The 14,073-nt window shown below is 37.7% G+C and overlaps 1 long non-coding RNA gene across 1 annotated transcript; it reads left to right on the top strand.

Moving 5' to 3' along the window:
- The first annotated feature begins 2,277 nt into the window (after positions 1-2,277).
- Positions 2,278-7,553, top strand: LOC132618327 (uncharacterized). The gene is made up of 3 exons (XR_009574057.1): positions 2,278-2,437; positions 5,833-5,966; positions 7,307-7,553. It is a non-coding gene; the product is annotated as an uncharacterized LOC132618327 (long non-coding RNA).
- Positions 7,554-14,073: the final 6,520 nt, after the last annotated feature.

Below are 14,073 nucleotides of genomic sequence, written 5' to 3'. Positions count from 1 at the left end.
AATCCCTCTTTAGTATAGGCCAGACCATAAACTTGTCTCTACAGCTGTCCGCCTGCATGAAACATGTCTAAGATAACTTGCATTCTGTTATATCCTATTTGAATGTTAATGACAAAGTGTATGATAAAAAATAGAGCTTTTGGACTGATTTAGTTTAGTTAATCTGTGTTTTATTAGAACAAGTGTAATGCATGTTGGAATGAGAATATGATTGATGTTCTACTAAGTTTGATTGAGACCATAAGTTATGCTTGCCTGAATGCATAAAGGGTTGTCTTGATCCAAATGAGTTGTGTTTCAACTAGACATACATGTTGGTAACCATTTTTTAAGAATTATATGTTATGACAGGCTGAAACTTAACCTAGGGCATGTAGTACCAATTACTGTGTTCAATTTTCTTTTGTGAAGGATAAATATATTATGAATAGGATGTTGGGTTTGCCAACCCAACATGATCTGCGAAGTATGTAGACTTGATGAGTATTCTAAATATTTGTGATACTATGATCCATCCTCACTCCCTTCCATCATTTAATTTTATCTATGTTGATGTTGTAAAACCAAAGTGATGAGCATTTCTATGTCACTACGTGCTTAATCACCTTCTTAAAATTGAGTCATGCTAGAAGTTGGGACTGAATGGATAGTTTTGTTTGTTGTAAAAAATAAGAACCTTCTGGAGAATGTAAGGAACCTTTAATATATTGTTTGGGTCTGAACCATTCTTCCTTACCCAATATGGCCTGTATATTATTTGGGTAGGAAGCCATAATGAGGTCAGTGTCATTTGTGATATAAGCTATCATATGCCATCTGGAAACCCTTTGTTTTTCATGTGATATGTATAGGCTAAAATGTTATGTGTTTGGACAGTCTTTACATGCTTTTAAAAAGTCAAGTGGGTGTGGTATACATTGAATATATGCATAGTATGAACATGAGTGTGTATGTCCTGCATATCCCCAATATATAAGGCGTATATCCTCGTATATCCTGAATATATTCCAGGAATACCGAATTAATTTGATCTGGACGAATAAGTCATGTGATCAACTTCTCTTTCTTCCTTTTTCTTGAGCTAATGTGCTATGATATATTATTGAATATATAGACTATACACTCACTTGCATGCTTTGGTATACAAGAGGGTGTGTATAGTGTATACACAAGGTATATCATTAAGCTATTTATGTTTATATGCATTGGGCTAAAGCCACATTTTCTTTCAATGGTTTTTTTCTAAATAAGCTAACTGGGCTCGCGGCCCATAACACTGGTTTCTTCATGTGTTGCTTCGAAAGTATTGGGCTTGTCTGGTAGCTTGTCATGTTGCATGTTTGGGCCTGTTGAGGCTACATGATTGTTTTATACTGGACTCTAAGTATCTCTTGTGAATGTTGTGTATTTGATTAAGTGTATGGCAGTGTATTCCTTGTCTCTTAATGTGTTTTAGTGAGATATATATATTAAATTCCGTACTTATTGTTTGCTAAGTGTAGATACCTTCTAACCGTCATTTTCTTTTTTCCTCTCTTCTTTGAATGATATTCCTCGCATGGGCCCAATTGGGCTGAATTCTGCATATCACCGATTCGTTGGGCCAAAGGCCCAACACTTCATTATCAAGACCGAATGCAGAAATTGAAGACCCAATCATGGGTGAAAATGATTTTATATTAGCTGGTGGGCTCGGTAAATCCACCAGTCCATTTCTGTATATTTATACTTGTAAGCATACTTGTAAAATATTGAAACCCGTTTGGTCGGCACTTCGATGAAATTAAGCAAACGATGCATTATATCATTAGAATGCATAGGAACCTAAATACGTTTTCAAACTCGGACCCAACGAAAATATAAAGAATTCCATTCTTTCAACAAAAAAAAAAGGGATAAAAGAATTTTTTTTCCTACTTTTGAAAGAAACAGAAAACAGACACAATGGAGTATTATACAAACTTTTCTTTTTCAAAAGTGGGAATTCACAAAAGGATTGAAGAAAGAAGGATTTCAAAAGAGAAGTCTTCATTTAGAAGGAATTTCAAATGGTTTTAAGTGACACTACAAGAAAAAGGTTTATTTACGACCAACATTTAGTGACGAGTTAAAAATCTAGCCCCTAAAAGCATACATATAAGGACTAGATTTATCTTTAGTCCCTAGTTCCCGAATAAATGGTGAAGGGACTAAATATCGTCCCTAATATTATCAATAAATGGTCCCTAATGTCAAAAATAAAGTGGGACTAAAGTGGCTACATATAATATGGGTCCCAAAAACAAATAAAAATAAATAAATAATGGGAGCTTTAATTCTAAAACCTAACTCCATCTTCAAAAATCCCCAAATCCGGCTTCATTGAGAAAACTATCACGCCAGAGACCACCGAGAGAAGTTGAAGTCTGGCCAGAGACTATCACGGGCGGTCCTTCTGGTAACGATACCCTAAATTCTTTAATTGTCCTTTTCTCATTTTCTTATTTCTATCGTCGTTTTCCACATGTAAGCCTATCACTAAGCTTCTTTAACTATGAACCAGAGTTCTCTGTTAACGACACAAACATGTAAACCTGAATGTACCGTCAGTTCTCCATAGTGGATTTCCATGCTTGTCTCGTTTCTCTATTGCTGGACCAAGTTGGGAAATAATTCTGGTAGCCTTTTTTATTTTTTGACCAATTGGGTTTCTATTTTGTATTGTTTGGGATTTTTTTCTCACCTATTTATATTCTCCAGTATGTAGACTTGACCATGAGCTCGAGGACTCTCTGAAATCCTGGCTCACATATTTGAACATTGATTTCTCGGAGTTCACGAATGTTTGGTGATTTTTTGTTTGCCCGTATTTGACCTTTCCTATGCTTTTTCTTGAGCCGAGGGTCTTCCGGAAACAGCCTCCCTACCTAAGGTAGGGGTAAGGTTTGCGTACACTCTACCCTCCCCAGAGCTCACGTTGTGGGATTCACTGGGTATGTTGTTGTTGTTGTTATACTCTGTTTCACCATTAAGGTCCATCTCTTGTGGACTCCTCTTTGTTCTATGTCCATCTTTTACTTGTTTTGTATGATTCTGCATGACTCCTTTATTTTCAACATAAATTTCATCGTAACCATCAGGAAAAGGTCCTTTTTTTACACTGTTGGATTAGCTTATTTATGTATGTTCCTTTACCGTGTTCGAATGCCAACTTGTTGTTATGTTTTTTATTTTGTAATTGATGTTTTGATATATTTGGGAACCCGATTAGTAATTCTGAGCTTTTTCAAATGATCATATTAGACTTTGTGTAAATTTTGTGATATTTTAGCTACTACATAATATGCTTTGTTGGAGCTGGTGTTGTAAGGACCTCTTCTGTTTTTGTCTTTGATTGTTTTTTCTTGTTGTAATTTTGCATATGATCTTTGAGTTCCATATAACCGATTAAAAGAGTTTTTGTAATCCAGTTATTTTTTAGAAGACTGCATGCCGTCATTGATTTTTTGAGGGTGTGAAAAGGTATAAGTTTCAACCTTTATATTTCATTTAAAGAGACTCTACACAATCTTTATGCATTTAGCTATTTTTTGGATAGAAGAAGTTTTCACTTATTCCATGAGATGATTCCTTGTGTGTTTAGATGGACAAACTGACTACTTTCCGTACTCCTAAAAGTTTGAAATACTTATAAAATGTCTATAAGTTCTTCTAAAATATAATTCTCTGTAGTTTATTGAAATCTTGTTAAAAGGAAATATAAGGAAATAACCTTTTTGATTTCGTGCTAAGCCATGGTTCTTGTGAACAACATTTAAGACTTCTTGAAAGGCCCTCTTTGTGCCCGATGTATAGACAATAAATGATCTTGTATCACTGGTCAATTGATTTTCAATTGTTTGACTAATTTAATTTTCTTTTAGTACTTTTGTGTAATTGTTTTTTATGTTAAACATCTGAGTAATGCCAACCGGAGTAGGATATCATGTATGATTTTGGTACAGTTTTGTGTTTATTTATCTGCATATATTTTGACTTTGAAATAAATCAGGCTGCACATATCCAGTATGAATTTGAAGGATATTGTCAGCCTTATTGACATCAAACTTGATACGGAAGCATCTTTTACAACTCTTTCAGATGGATCCTTTTCAAACTTGAAGAAGTTAAGGATTGAACATTGTTGCCAAATCAAAGTAATGTTTGCTTGATGGTTGTGGCAAAATCTCCACAACCTTGAACATGTTGTGGTGTCTTTTTGTGATTAGATGAAAGAAATTATTAAGGGGGATGAGAATGAGGACCAAGAGGTGAGCAGTTAGTACTTGAGTAGTGCTTCGTCATCATCTCGGTCTCTTACCTCTACTGATGTCATCCTCCATAAACTAAGAGTAGTTCCTTTATTTGAGCTAGGCGATTTTCTGAAACAATACATGAGAAGTTTGTTGAAGACCACCTTTGTTTCTCAAATTATCGCTGCAATTATCTTTGGTTAGATGACGGGTACCCGATTGCTTTGTGTAAATATCAGCATTTAATCACTTTTTTTATTACATGAAAGTTCTGATGGTATGATCACCTTCTGAATTACCACTCACTCTTATGCTTCTGTTATAAGTAAAAGTTACTAGCTTTGCTCTCTGAGATGTTTCTAGATATTTGAGTTTTGATGCTGAAATCTCCTAAACATCAAGAATAGGAAGAATTCCATTTCTTCAGGTCAGGTCTGGTAGTCTTGGCTTCTATTATGGATATCGTTTAATTCAACTCAAAGTTATCTTCCTTTGTCAAAAGATGCTCTGCTATCCTTTCAGCTATTTGGATTCTTAGGTTGTTTAGATGATATGGATTTGTGTATAAGCACTCGGTATTCTGATTCTTGATATCATTGGAGCTTTTTCACTATAAGTTCCCTGATGTTAATGTTGGATCTTGTAATATTTTCCTTCAAATGAATATTGGATTGTGTAATATATTAAAAAATTAGAGCTTCTTTCACCTGATCAAAAAATTATAGAAAAATTGACTGCTTTAGTGGTTTGTAACTTCTATTATACACATCAACTATTTTGTTACGTGATATTTGTTTTTTCTGAATGTCTTCTCAGAATTAACTGATCCTTTAGACCAGGAAAATCAGGTGCCTTGGCCTAATTGCGTCTTGTTAACCTTCATGACTAAATTCCTAATCCCAGGCTTATGAGATGACAAAAGGGCAAATCATACAACCCTCAGGGGTTGGCCTGGTGGCAATTGACTTGAGCCTTGGGGTGCTCCCTTTCAAGGTCTCAAGTTCGAAACCCGCTGGGTGCAAACAATTTCTGAGGGCCATCGGACTGGGGAAAACCCTGAATTACCCGTGGTGCACTTGCGGGAAACTCCTTGCCGAGGGCCTGTGCACCCCCGGGATTAGTCGGGGCTCAAAGAGACTCGGACACCCGGCGCTAATCAAAAAAAAAAAAAAGGGCAAATCATACTAGATTATATGGTTCTTTATTTATGTGTTTAGATGGAGACATTTTTTTATGTCTTATACCTTAGTTTTTTTTTGGTTTTTGGTTCTTATTAAGAGTGTCTGAATTTACTTTGTGCGGTATGTAATTTTTCTTTTGACATGTAATATCTCATATCTTGACATAATTGGAAATTCTTATTGTTGTGTTTTTATTTGTAGTCTATTTAATATAATATAAATATATGATCCAGTGATGATCGTTTTCGCTTGCACTTTTGCGCTTTTGGGTTGATGGCAGTTTACTCACCTCACAAAAAATACAGTTGTTTTCTGCAGTCTGCTTTTATAGACTTCTCCCTTTTGATTGGTAGATGAATTTATCTCTTTTTAATCTACAGATATTTAAGGAGTAACAGATACTTCACAAAGGTTCTCTGGTAATTGATAGCAAATCTGCTTGTCTTGTTGACCTGGATATATTCCCTGAAGACGTACAACGGGGGACAGATTCATGAGAACTGTGATATTACAGGTAATACTGCAATGCCTAATGGAATGTCCTAAATATCTAGATGGACTTCAAAAATCTTATATCTTATATAAGACCTTCTTTACCAACTCTACATTCCTCCGTGCGATGTTCTTCTTATATTATTTCTAAGAATTATAGTTCAGTCATCTAATATCCCTTTAATATTAACTAGTAACATATTTTAGAGTGTTGTATTGTGTACTTGATAGTGTGATTGGTGATATTGCACATGAGTTTCATGAAATGGTACGAGTATGTAGTATTCTCAAATATATTGGATCTATTGTGTATAGGTTATTGTTGCATTGTGTTTTATTATTATTTTTTTGGTAAGTAAGAAATTTTATTATAAAGGGAAAATATGAATAGCTCAAAACCAAATGGCTCAGCTGGATAGAAAGCCCCAACTATTAGTTAATTCTACATTAGCTATCAAATACTAAGGCACTGCTACAAATGATCAAGGGTAAAAACTCAAATTCTGCAGCTGTCTTACTAATCTTGGCTTCATACTCCCTCTTTGAAACACTTCCTGGACAATCAGTCTAGTAATAGTTTTTATGCTTGATCACCCGTTGATTCCTCTCTTGCCATATGTAGTATACACTACCTGCAAGTACCGTCCTTTTTTAAACTGATTTTAAAGTTTGAAATAGAAGTACAATCCTGTACACCTCAACATTAGAGCTCTTACCATTGACTTGTTAAACAGCTTATTCTACTTCTATTCCACTCCATTGCTGGTCTGTTTATACCTTGCCAATGCAACAACTTCACACTGAAAGAACAAGGGTGATGTAATTTCAGTGGACTGATTGCACAAGGGGCATATATCATACGCATTAATTCCCCACCTTGCTTGCCTAACTCTTGTGTATAGCCTTCCATGGGCTGCCATAAATAGGCTGTGAATCTATTTGCGTGGGCCTATATTATTGCATACTATTCTCCTCCATGGAGCCTTTGGATACTCCCCTCTTAGCCTCTAGACAGAAAATGTTCCATACATACCAGATTGGTCATTGTCATTCCAACTTGCATATTGTTATTCTAACTTGCTCAACATACCTGCTTGCACCAATAATCTTCCTTGAGCACCATGATGCCATAACAAACATTTTTCATATGGATGAGTATGCATTATAAAATAACCCCAAGTTTGGGCCAATTTAGTTGTTTAATGCACTTGCACTGTACTAGCATATTTTGATCCATGTAGATAGCAGAGTAATTAGGAATTGAAAATCTAGAATGCCTTCTCTTATTTCTTATGAACTGAAATTTTGTGTGATTTGGTTGTTCAAATATTTATTTTTCTAAACAAATTCTTTTTTGTGCAGTACATTTTACAGGATTTTGGAGGGTTCAGCTTACAAGTCAAGATGCAATTTTTTTTGAAGATTTCGAACAAGTTGACAAATTGGTTATCTTTTTTCAAACTGTTAGACGAATCGTTATAGTATTATTACTAGTGATGTTAGCCTTTGTAGGCTAATGAGTAGTGTAAATAGTATGACTTTTGTATTTTTGTATACAATGGCATTGTTAATTTCAATTTTTAATTAATACTAGTGATGACTTTGTTTATATGCGCTTATTTTTTATTGGAGTTTATATATATTAGAAATTCAGGCCATAAATCATCTTTAATGATAGTTCTTTCATTAAAATTGTATACATAATTTTAGGGACCAGCAATTGCTTCCATTTGAAGATCATAGTCTTGGTCGCAAAAGACTTTTAAGGACCGGTGAGCTTGTCCCTGAATATTTTTATGCCCCGACTGATCTACGTGTCTAGGGACCGGAAATACGGTCCTTATAAGTGATCTAGGGACCAGAATTTTTCAGGTCGCAAACACTATTTAAGGACCAATTGTTAAACCTTGTCGTTATAGAATTTTAGCGGCGGAGCCTATTACGACCAGTGGCGACCAGATTCTTCCCGTCGCTATTTACTTTTAGGGACCAAAATTAGACTTTTAGGGACTATTTTTCTCGTACCTGATGGCCTTTTTTCTTGTTGTGTGACTCGATGAGTTTTCAATGATGGAAGTCTATTTTTGGGCCAAGCCCACTTCAATTTGGATAAATACAAGATTATTTTTTTATTTAAATACAAAGTTCAGGAAAGAGATTCATAACAAAGAATGTGGTTGACCTTCATCTAAAACTAAAAAGACAAAAAATGTGATTCTCTCACAACTTGTAAACAAAAGGGGCAATTTTGACAAGAGTTATACAACTTTATGGCATATTTGCAAAGGGGATATACTTGAATTATTGTAAAACTTATAAGGATAAAAATAGGACATAGCATTTAGGACCAAATTAAGTTCAACTCTATTCAAGAGAAACCTTGTGTGTGTTTTGGTCCTAAAGAATGAAATTACCATTTGAACCTTATACGTATTTTCAAAAAGGGAGTTAAGTTTCTTCTAAAAAGGGATTTTATCGAAACCATTTTAAATGATATGCCATGACTTTATATACAATATTTTGAGCTCATTTTAAGCAAATAAACACAAATTACACTTTGAAACTCAAAGGTCAATCACATTTTGCGGATTCTTCATACCAGGATGCCTAACACCTCCCCTAAGGGATCACTTGAACCCTTACCCTAACTCTATTGATTTACCTCTTATTTACTAAACTCTTTTAACTTGGTTTTCCTAATTTCCCTTAATAAATTAGGTGGCGACTCTAAAAAGTAAATAAAAATCCAAAAGAGTCCACAACTGTGAAGTAGCTTTTATGTCTTGCGAACAAGTGAATCGTTATAGCACCAAACTTATAATGACCTATTTTTTCGTTTAATCCCTTTTGACCCATTTAACCCCGTTGACCCTTCCCCTAGCTTCGTTAGAGTGATTTTGACCCGCGGGGATAGGTAGCACTATTCTTGAAATAGTTGGAAAGTCTTGATGGAATTTGAGGAATTTAGAAGCTCTTACATTGAATAAGTGGAAAAAAGTTGACTTTTGGGTTAACGAGTCTTTTGGAATTTTCATCGGGTCCACTAGTTCCAAAGGGTCGATTATAACATAGTAGGGTATTTGGTTCGGTTCCCGAGGCTCTCGGGGGTGTTTTAGTCTTTGGGTTGGAAACTTGGTTTTGGGGGTTTAGGGGATTGACCGGGTCAAGTTGACCTCGTTTGGGAATTCTAAGGGAGAGAATGCATTCGTAGCATGTTTTATAGAAGGTTGCAGTTTGTATGTATCTGAGATGTCTGGGTTGAGTGTCGGGTTTCAGGTTGAACTTGGTGAAAATCATAATTTTCTGGTTTTCTAGTGTGCCACCTATGCGAACTTGGTGTCGCCTCTGCGAGCCCACCTATGCAGGACTTGGCCCGTAGATGCAAAAACATCTGCTATCAAGTGAGTCCGCATCTGCGGACATTTCTCCATAGATGCGGCCTCGCATTAGCGGCAATGGATCCGCAAATGCAAGATCGCGAAAAATCAGATCCTTAAATCCCCGAATTTGAACCAGTTCTTCCCATTCACTAATTGGATACTTAGAGGGTTCTTAAGGGGCAATTTTAGGAAGCTTTTGTGGAATCTTCCATTGGGTAAGTCTTGTACCCTTTTTATTTGTTTATGTTACCAGTAAAATGGGGAAATCATGTTACAAAACCATGTTTAAGTTGGGGAGTTTTGGGATGATAGACCCTAGGTTGATTTTGAACCATATGTCATTCTAAATCACGCTTTGTTGTAAATTCCCTTGATATTAATCTTTTAATCATTGGGGCAACTAGTTGCTAACCTGAATTTCTCTTTCACTTAAGATTATGATTGGGGAAATAAGGGGTTTTCTCATAAAGTGGAGGTTTTGATGAAATGAGGTAATTAATGCTAATTTGACACTAGTTTTTTATGGAAGTTGGTATTTGGACTCCCTAGACCTTGGGTAGCTTAATTTTCCTATGAATTTCCTATTTTACCCTTATAGGCCCGGGGTCCTTTTTTTAAGGTCTTTTTATTTCGATTAGTTTTATGGATTTATGGAGATCATTATCCTCGTAATCAGATATAGAATAATAATTTGCTAGACTTTGATAGTTCGGAAGCTCTTCAAAAGGGGAAGGCTCTAACGGACTAGTTCGTGGCACTTGTTCGGCTTCGTAGGTTATGGTTTGCATATAGGTTATGGTTTTCATATATCTAGACTTTGATTAGCGAATCGTATATGTATAGTAGTGATTGAGGGGGAAAGCATGATAGGCCTTAAGGCATGGTGTGAAATTATATTCCGACTAGGTTGGTATCGTCAGCTGTTATGTGGGCTTGTCGCCATACTAGGGATTTTCATGTATTGATCTGACTCTCTCCAGTTCTTGATATCTCACGTATCTCATAGATCTTATGAAATGTGAAAGGGTTGATACTGATAACTCGAATTATGATTTGCGGTCATGGCAATTATTAGGGCTTCTATTTGTGTTATTGATAAGGTTGCATTATGCATGGCATACAATCCATATTTCATGTGTTATTGACTTGTCATGATTTCCTTGAAATGATGATAAGTAAGAGAGTAGAGCCTCCGAGGTCTTTGCCGGAGTGCGTAAAAGAGAGAGAGTGCCTGTGATCCGAGGTTACATACCAGAGCGGAAGAGAGTGCTCGTGATCGAAGGTTACATACCAGAGCGGAAGAGAGTGCCCGTGATCCGAGGTTACATACCAGAGCGAAAGAGAGTGCTCATGACCCGAAATGCATACCGGAGCGAGCATGGTACATAGACTTTGCGGGTCCCTCATGGGTCATGACTATTGCGACATTGTCCTTAGCATGTGTGTACGGTACAGATAGAAGGCCTGGAGGGCATTACATTACACTGCATAGCATTATATTACATTCATATCATATCATCCCATGGCACATTAATGATTTATTCGTAGTTGTCGTTACACTGAGTTATTATTGTTGTGAGGACTTAATTAATGATTTGACAGACTAGTGGATTAGAGGCTCCACCTAGGCTTATGGCTTGAGTTGTGGGATCCATTGTGGCTTTCATTATGGTGTGACTTTCTTGATTGTCATTGTTGTGTGTTTGTGTCGACTGCTTATCTGTTAATTTCTATCTATGTATATGTGTGAACTAATCGTTATCAGCTTATGATACCTGCGAGTATGTGTGTTTGTACTCATACTACACTTGTTGCACTTTTTCTTGAGTGTAGAGTTTGTTATTGGCTCCAGTTCCTATCCTCATGAGTGATCCTGAGGCCGTCTGATAGGGATTTCAGGGTGAGCTATGTTCCTGGTCTACAGCCCGAAGACTCTTTCCTATTTATATCTGTCCATTTCTACTCCGAGACAATATTGTATGACTTGATTTGTACTTCCTATTGAGACTATGTACTTATTTAGTTAGTGGCTCTTGTACTAGCTTCAGACCAGATTTTTGGATACGGAAAAGGGCCCAAATTACCCCTGAACTTTGAGAAATAGTTTATTCATACCCTTCGTTATACTTTAGGGCCAATTATACCCTTACCGTTATACTATGGGGTCAATTATATCCTTATGTCTAACAGCTGCCATGTGGCATCATCCCAGCCCTTCAAATTTATTTTCCCCTCAAATAATTTTTTACCCACTAAAATAACTCAATCCGACCCGACCCGATTTTGTGTTTTCCCAGCCAAAGTGATACGGACCCAACCCATTACCCCTTGGCTGGAAAAAAAAATTGGGGTCGGGTTGGGTTATTTTAGTGGCTAAAAAATTATTTGAGGGGAAAATAATTTTCAAGGGCTAGGATGATGCCACGTGACAGTTGTTAGACATAAGGGTATAATTGACCTCATAGTACAACGGTAAGGGTATAATTGATCCTAAAGTATAACGAAGGGTATGGATGAACTATTTCCCAAAGTTCAGGGGTAATTTTGGCCCTTTTCCGTTTTGGATATTTACGTATTTAGTTCTTCGTCACTTGATATTATATATTGAGACTGTTATCTGCTTGTACGCTTACTTCCGCTTAATGAATGTTAATTATAATGAGATAGGTTACGGGAAGGGTTTGCCCACCAGGAGGGTTAGTGTGGGTGCCCTCATGATTCACGAGTTGGGTCGAGACAAAATAGTATCAGCGCCTTAGGTTACTGCTCTTACATGTACAAGAGCAATGTCTAGTAGAGTCGTGCGGATCGATACTTATTTGCGAGAGGCTATAGGACATTTAGGAAACTTCCATTATTTCATTCCTTTCATGCTATTTTATTCAAATTGGTATCAAGAAGATTCAAATTAGAGTCTGACTATTATTCCTAATATCTCATAGATAATAAGGAAACACGCGACGGTTGCAAGAGACGAGGAACGAGTATCGGCCGCCAGAGGTCGAGGCCGTGGCGGAGCTGGAGGCTATGATAGAGGTAGAGGTTGATGGACTACACCGGCATGGGATAGAGTGTATGTGGCTAGCCAAGCTCAAGCCAGATCTTTGTCGCCTGAGGCAGAGTTAGTGCATGAGCAAGAGCCCATGGACGAGGAGGAGATGGGACCAGCCCAGGCTCAGTCCGAGGTTATTGCTACTCCCGTACTGCAGGATGCCATGGTTCGCATCTTGAGCCTTCTTGAGGGGTTGACCTAGGTGGGTGGCCTTCCAGCTACTCCGAGTGGATCTCAGACTAGAGCTGGAGGTCAGACTCTGAGCAGTATCAGACCCACGGGGCACAACCTGCCACTGCTATGGCACCTCGCATTGATGAGATTCCACCGCCTACCTTTGCTCCTAGGCCCGTTGCTGGCCCGGCCATGACCCATGAGGAGCAGGATCTATTTGCGAGGTTTACCAAGATGAAGCTGCAGGAGTTTTATGGTACCCCCCGAGAGGACGCATATGAGCTTATTATGGATAGTCATGAGAGGTTGCATAAGTTGGGAGCGGTTGAGTCGCACGGAGTCGATTATGTTTCTTTCCTATTGCGTGGGGACGCAAACTAATGGTTGAGGTTCTATATTGAGTATTGACCAGCTGGGTCAACTCCTTTGACTTTGACGCAGTTGTATCAGGTCTTCCTAGAGAAGTATGTTTCTCGAACTTTGACGGACATGAGGAGAGATGAGTTCAATGACTTGGAGAAGAGAGGGATGTCCGTAGCTGAGTATGAATCTAGATTTCACGCTTTGGCTCATTATGCAGTTCGGTTACTTCCTACTGACGTCGAGAGCTCGAGGATATCTGTCAAGGGGTTGGTGCTTCCGTCGAAGCTGGCCGCCTTACAACTAGTGGCTTCTGGATCTTCCTTCCACTCTGTAGTTGATCATGTTACTAAGGTTGAGTCTGCGAGAGTTAAGGCTGATGGTAGGGATGATGCTAAGAGGATCCGCTGGTTCGGCAATTTCAGTAGTTCGACTTCTAGGGGTGGGGGCCATGAGGGCAGGAGTCATCTGTACCACTCTGGCCGCCCCATTCAGTCAGCGCTTTAGATTTCAGCAGGTGATTCTTCTGTTCCTAGTGGATTCAGTACTGAACAAACTTCTCAAGGTCCATACACTCAACCTACAGATCATGGAGGGTATTCCGGGTCTTCAGTATCTGTGACTCAGCCCCAAGCACCCAGAGATTGTTATGCTTGTGGTGACCCTGGGCATTTCGGGAGAGAATGTCCCAGATTTAGGCAGAGTAGAGCTCAGCAAGTGTTATATCCCGTATTTTTATACATTGGGACATTTTAAGCTAAACACGACAAGTTATAGACAAGACTATTTTAAGGTACGAAGTAGAGACTTTAACTTCTGATTTCGTTTCAAGTCACAAGTTGCCCATAAAGTTTCGTTTGGTATAGAAGTATTAATGGAAAATTGGGATTAAATTAACCATGATTAGATTATTAAGTGGGATTAAAAACTAAATCAGTCCATTAAACAAAGCCAAGTGTGGCCGTGTATGTATGTGGAGATGGTCAATGATAATTGACTCAAATATTGAGTGGGACACATGTCCAACCCATGGATATCATATATATAGTAAGAATGCTGATTCATTCTACACTAACTAAATCATTTGCATCTTCACAAAGTTAAGAACATTAGAGATAGAGAGAGAGGGTCTCGGCTAGAGCTGGCCGAGAATAGGGCTGCTC

This window comes from Lycium barbarum, chromosome 11 (genome assembly GCF_019175385.1).
Source record: "Lycium barbarum isolate Lr01 chromosome 11, ASM1917538v2, whole genome shotgun sequence".
Taxonomy (NCBI): domain Eukaryota; kingdom Viridiplantae; phylum Streptophyta; class Magnoliopsida; order Solanales; family Solanaceae; genus Lycium; species Lycium barbarum.
This window is presented reverse-complemented; position numbering and strand designations above follow the sequence as displayed.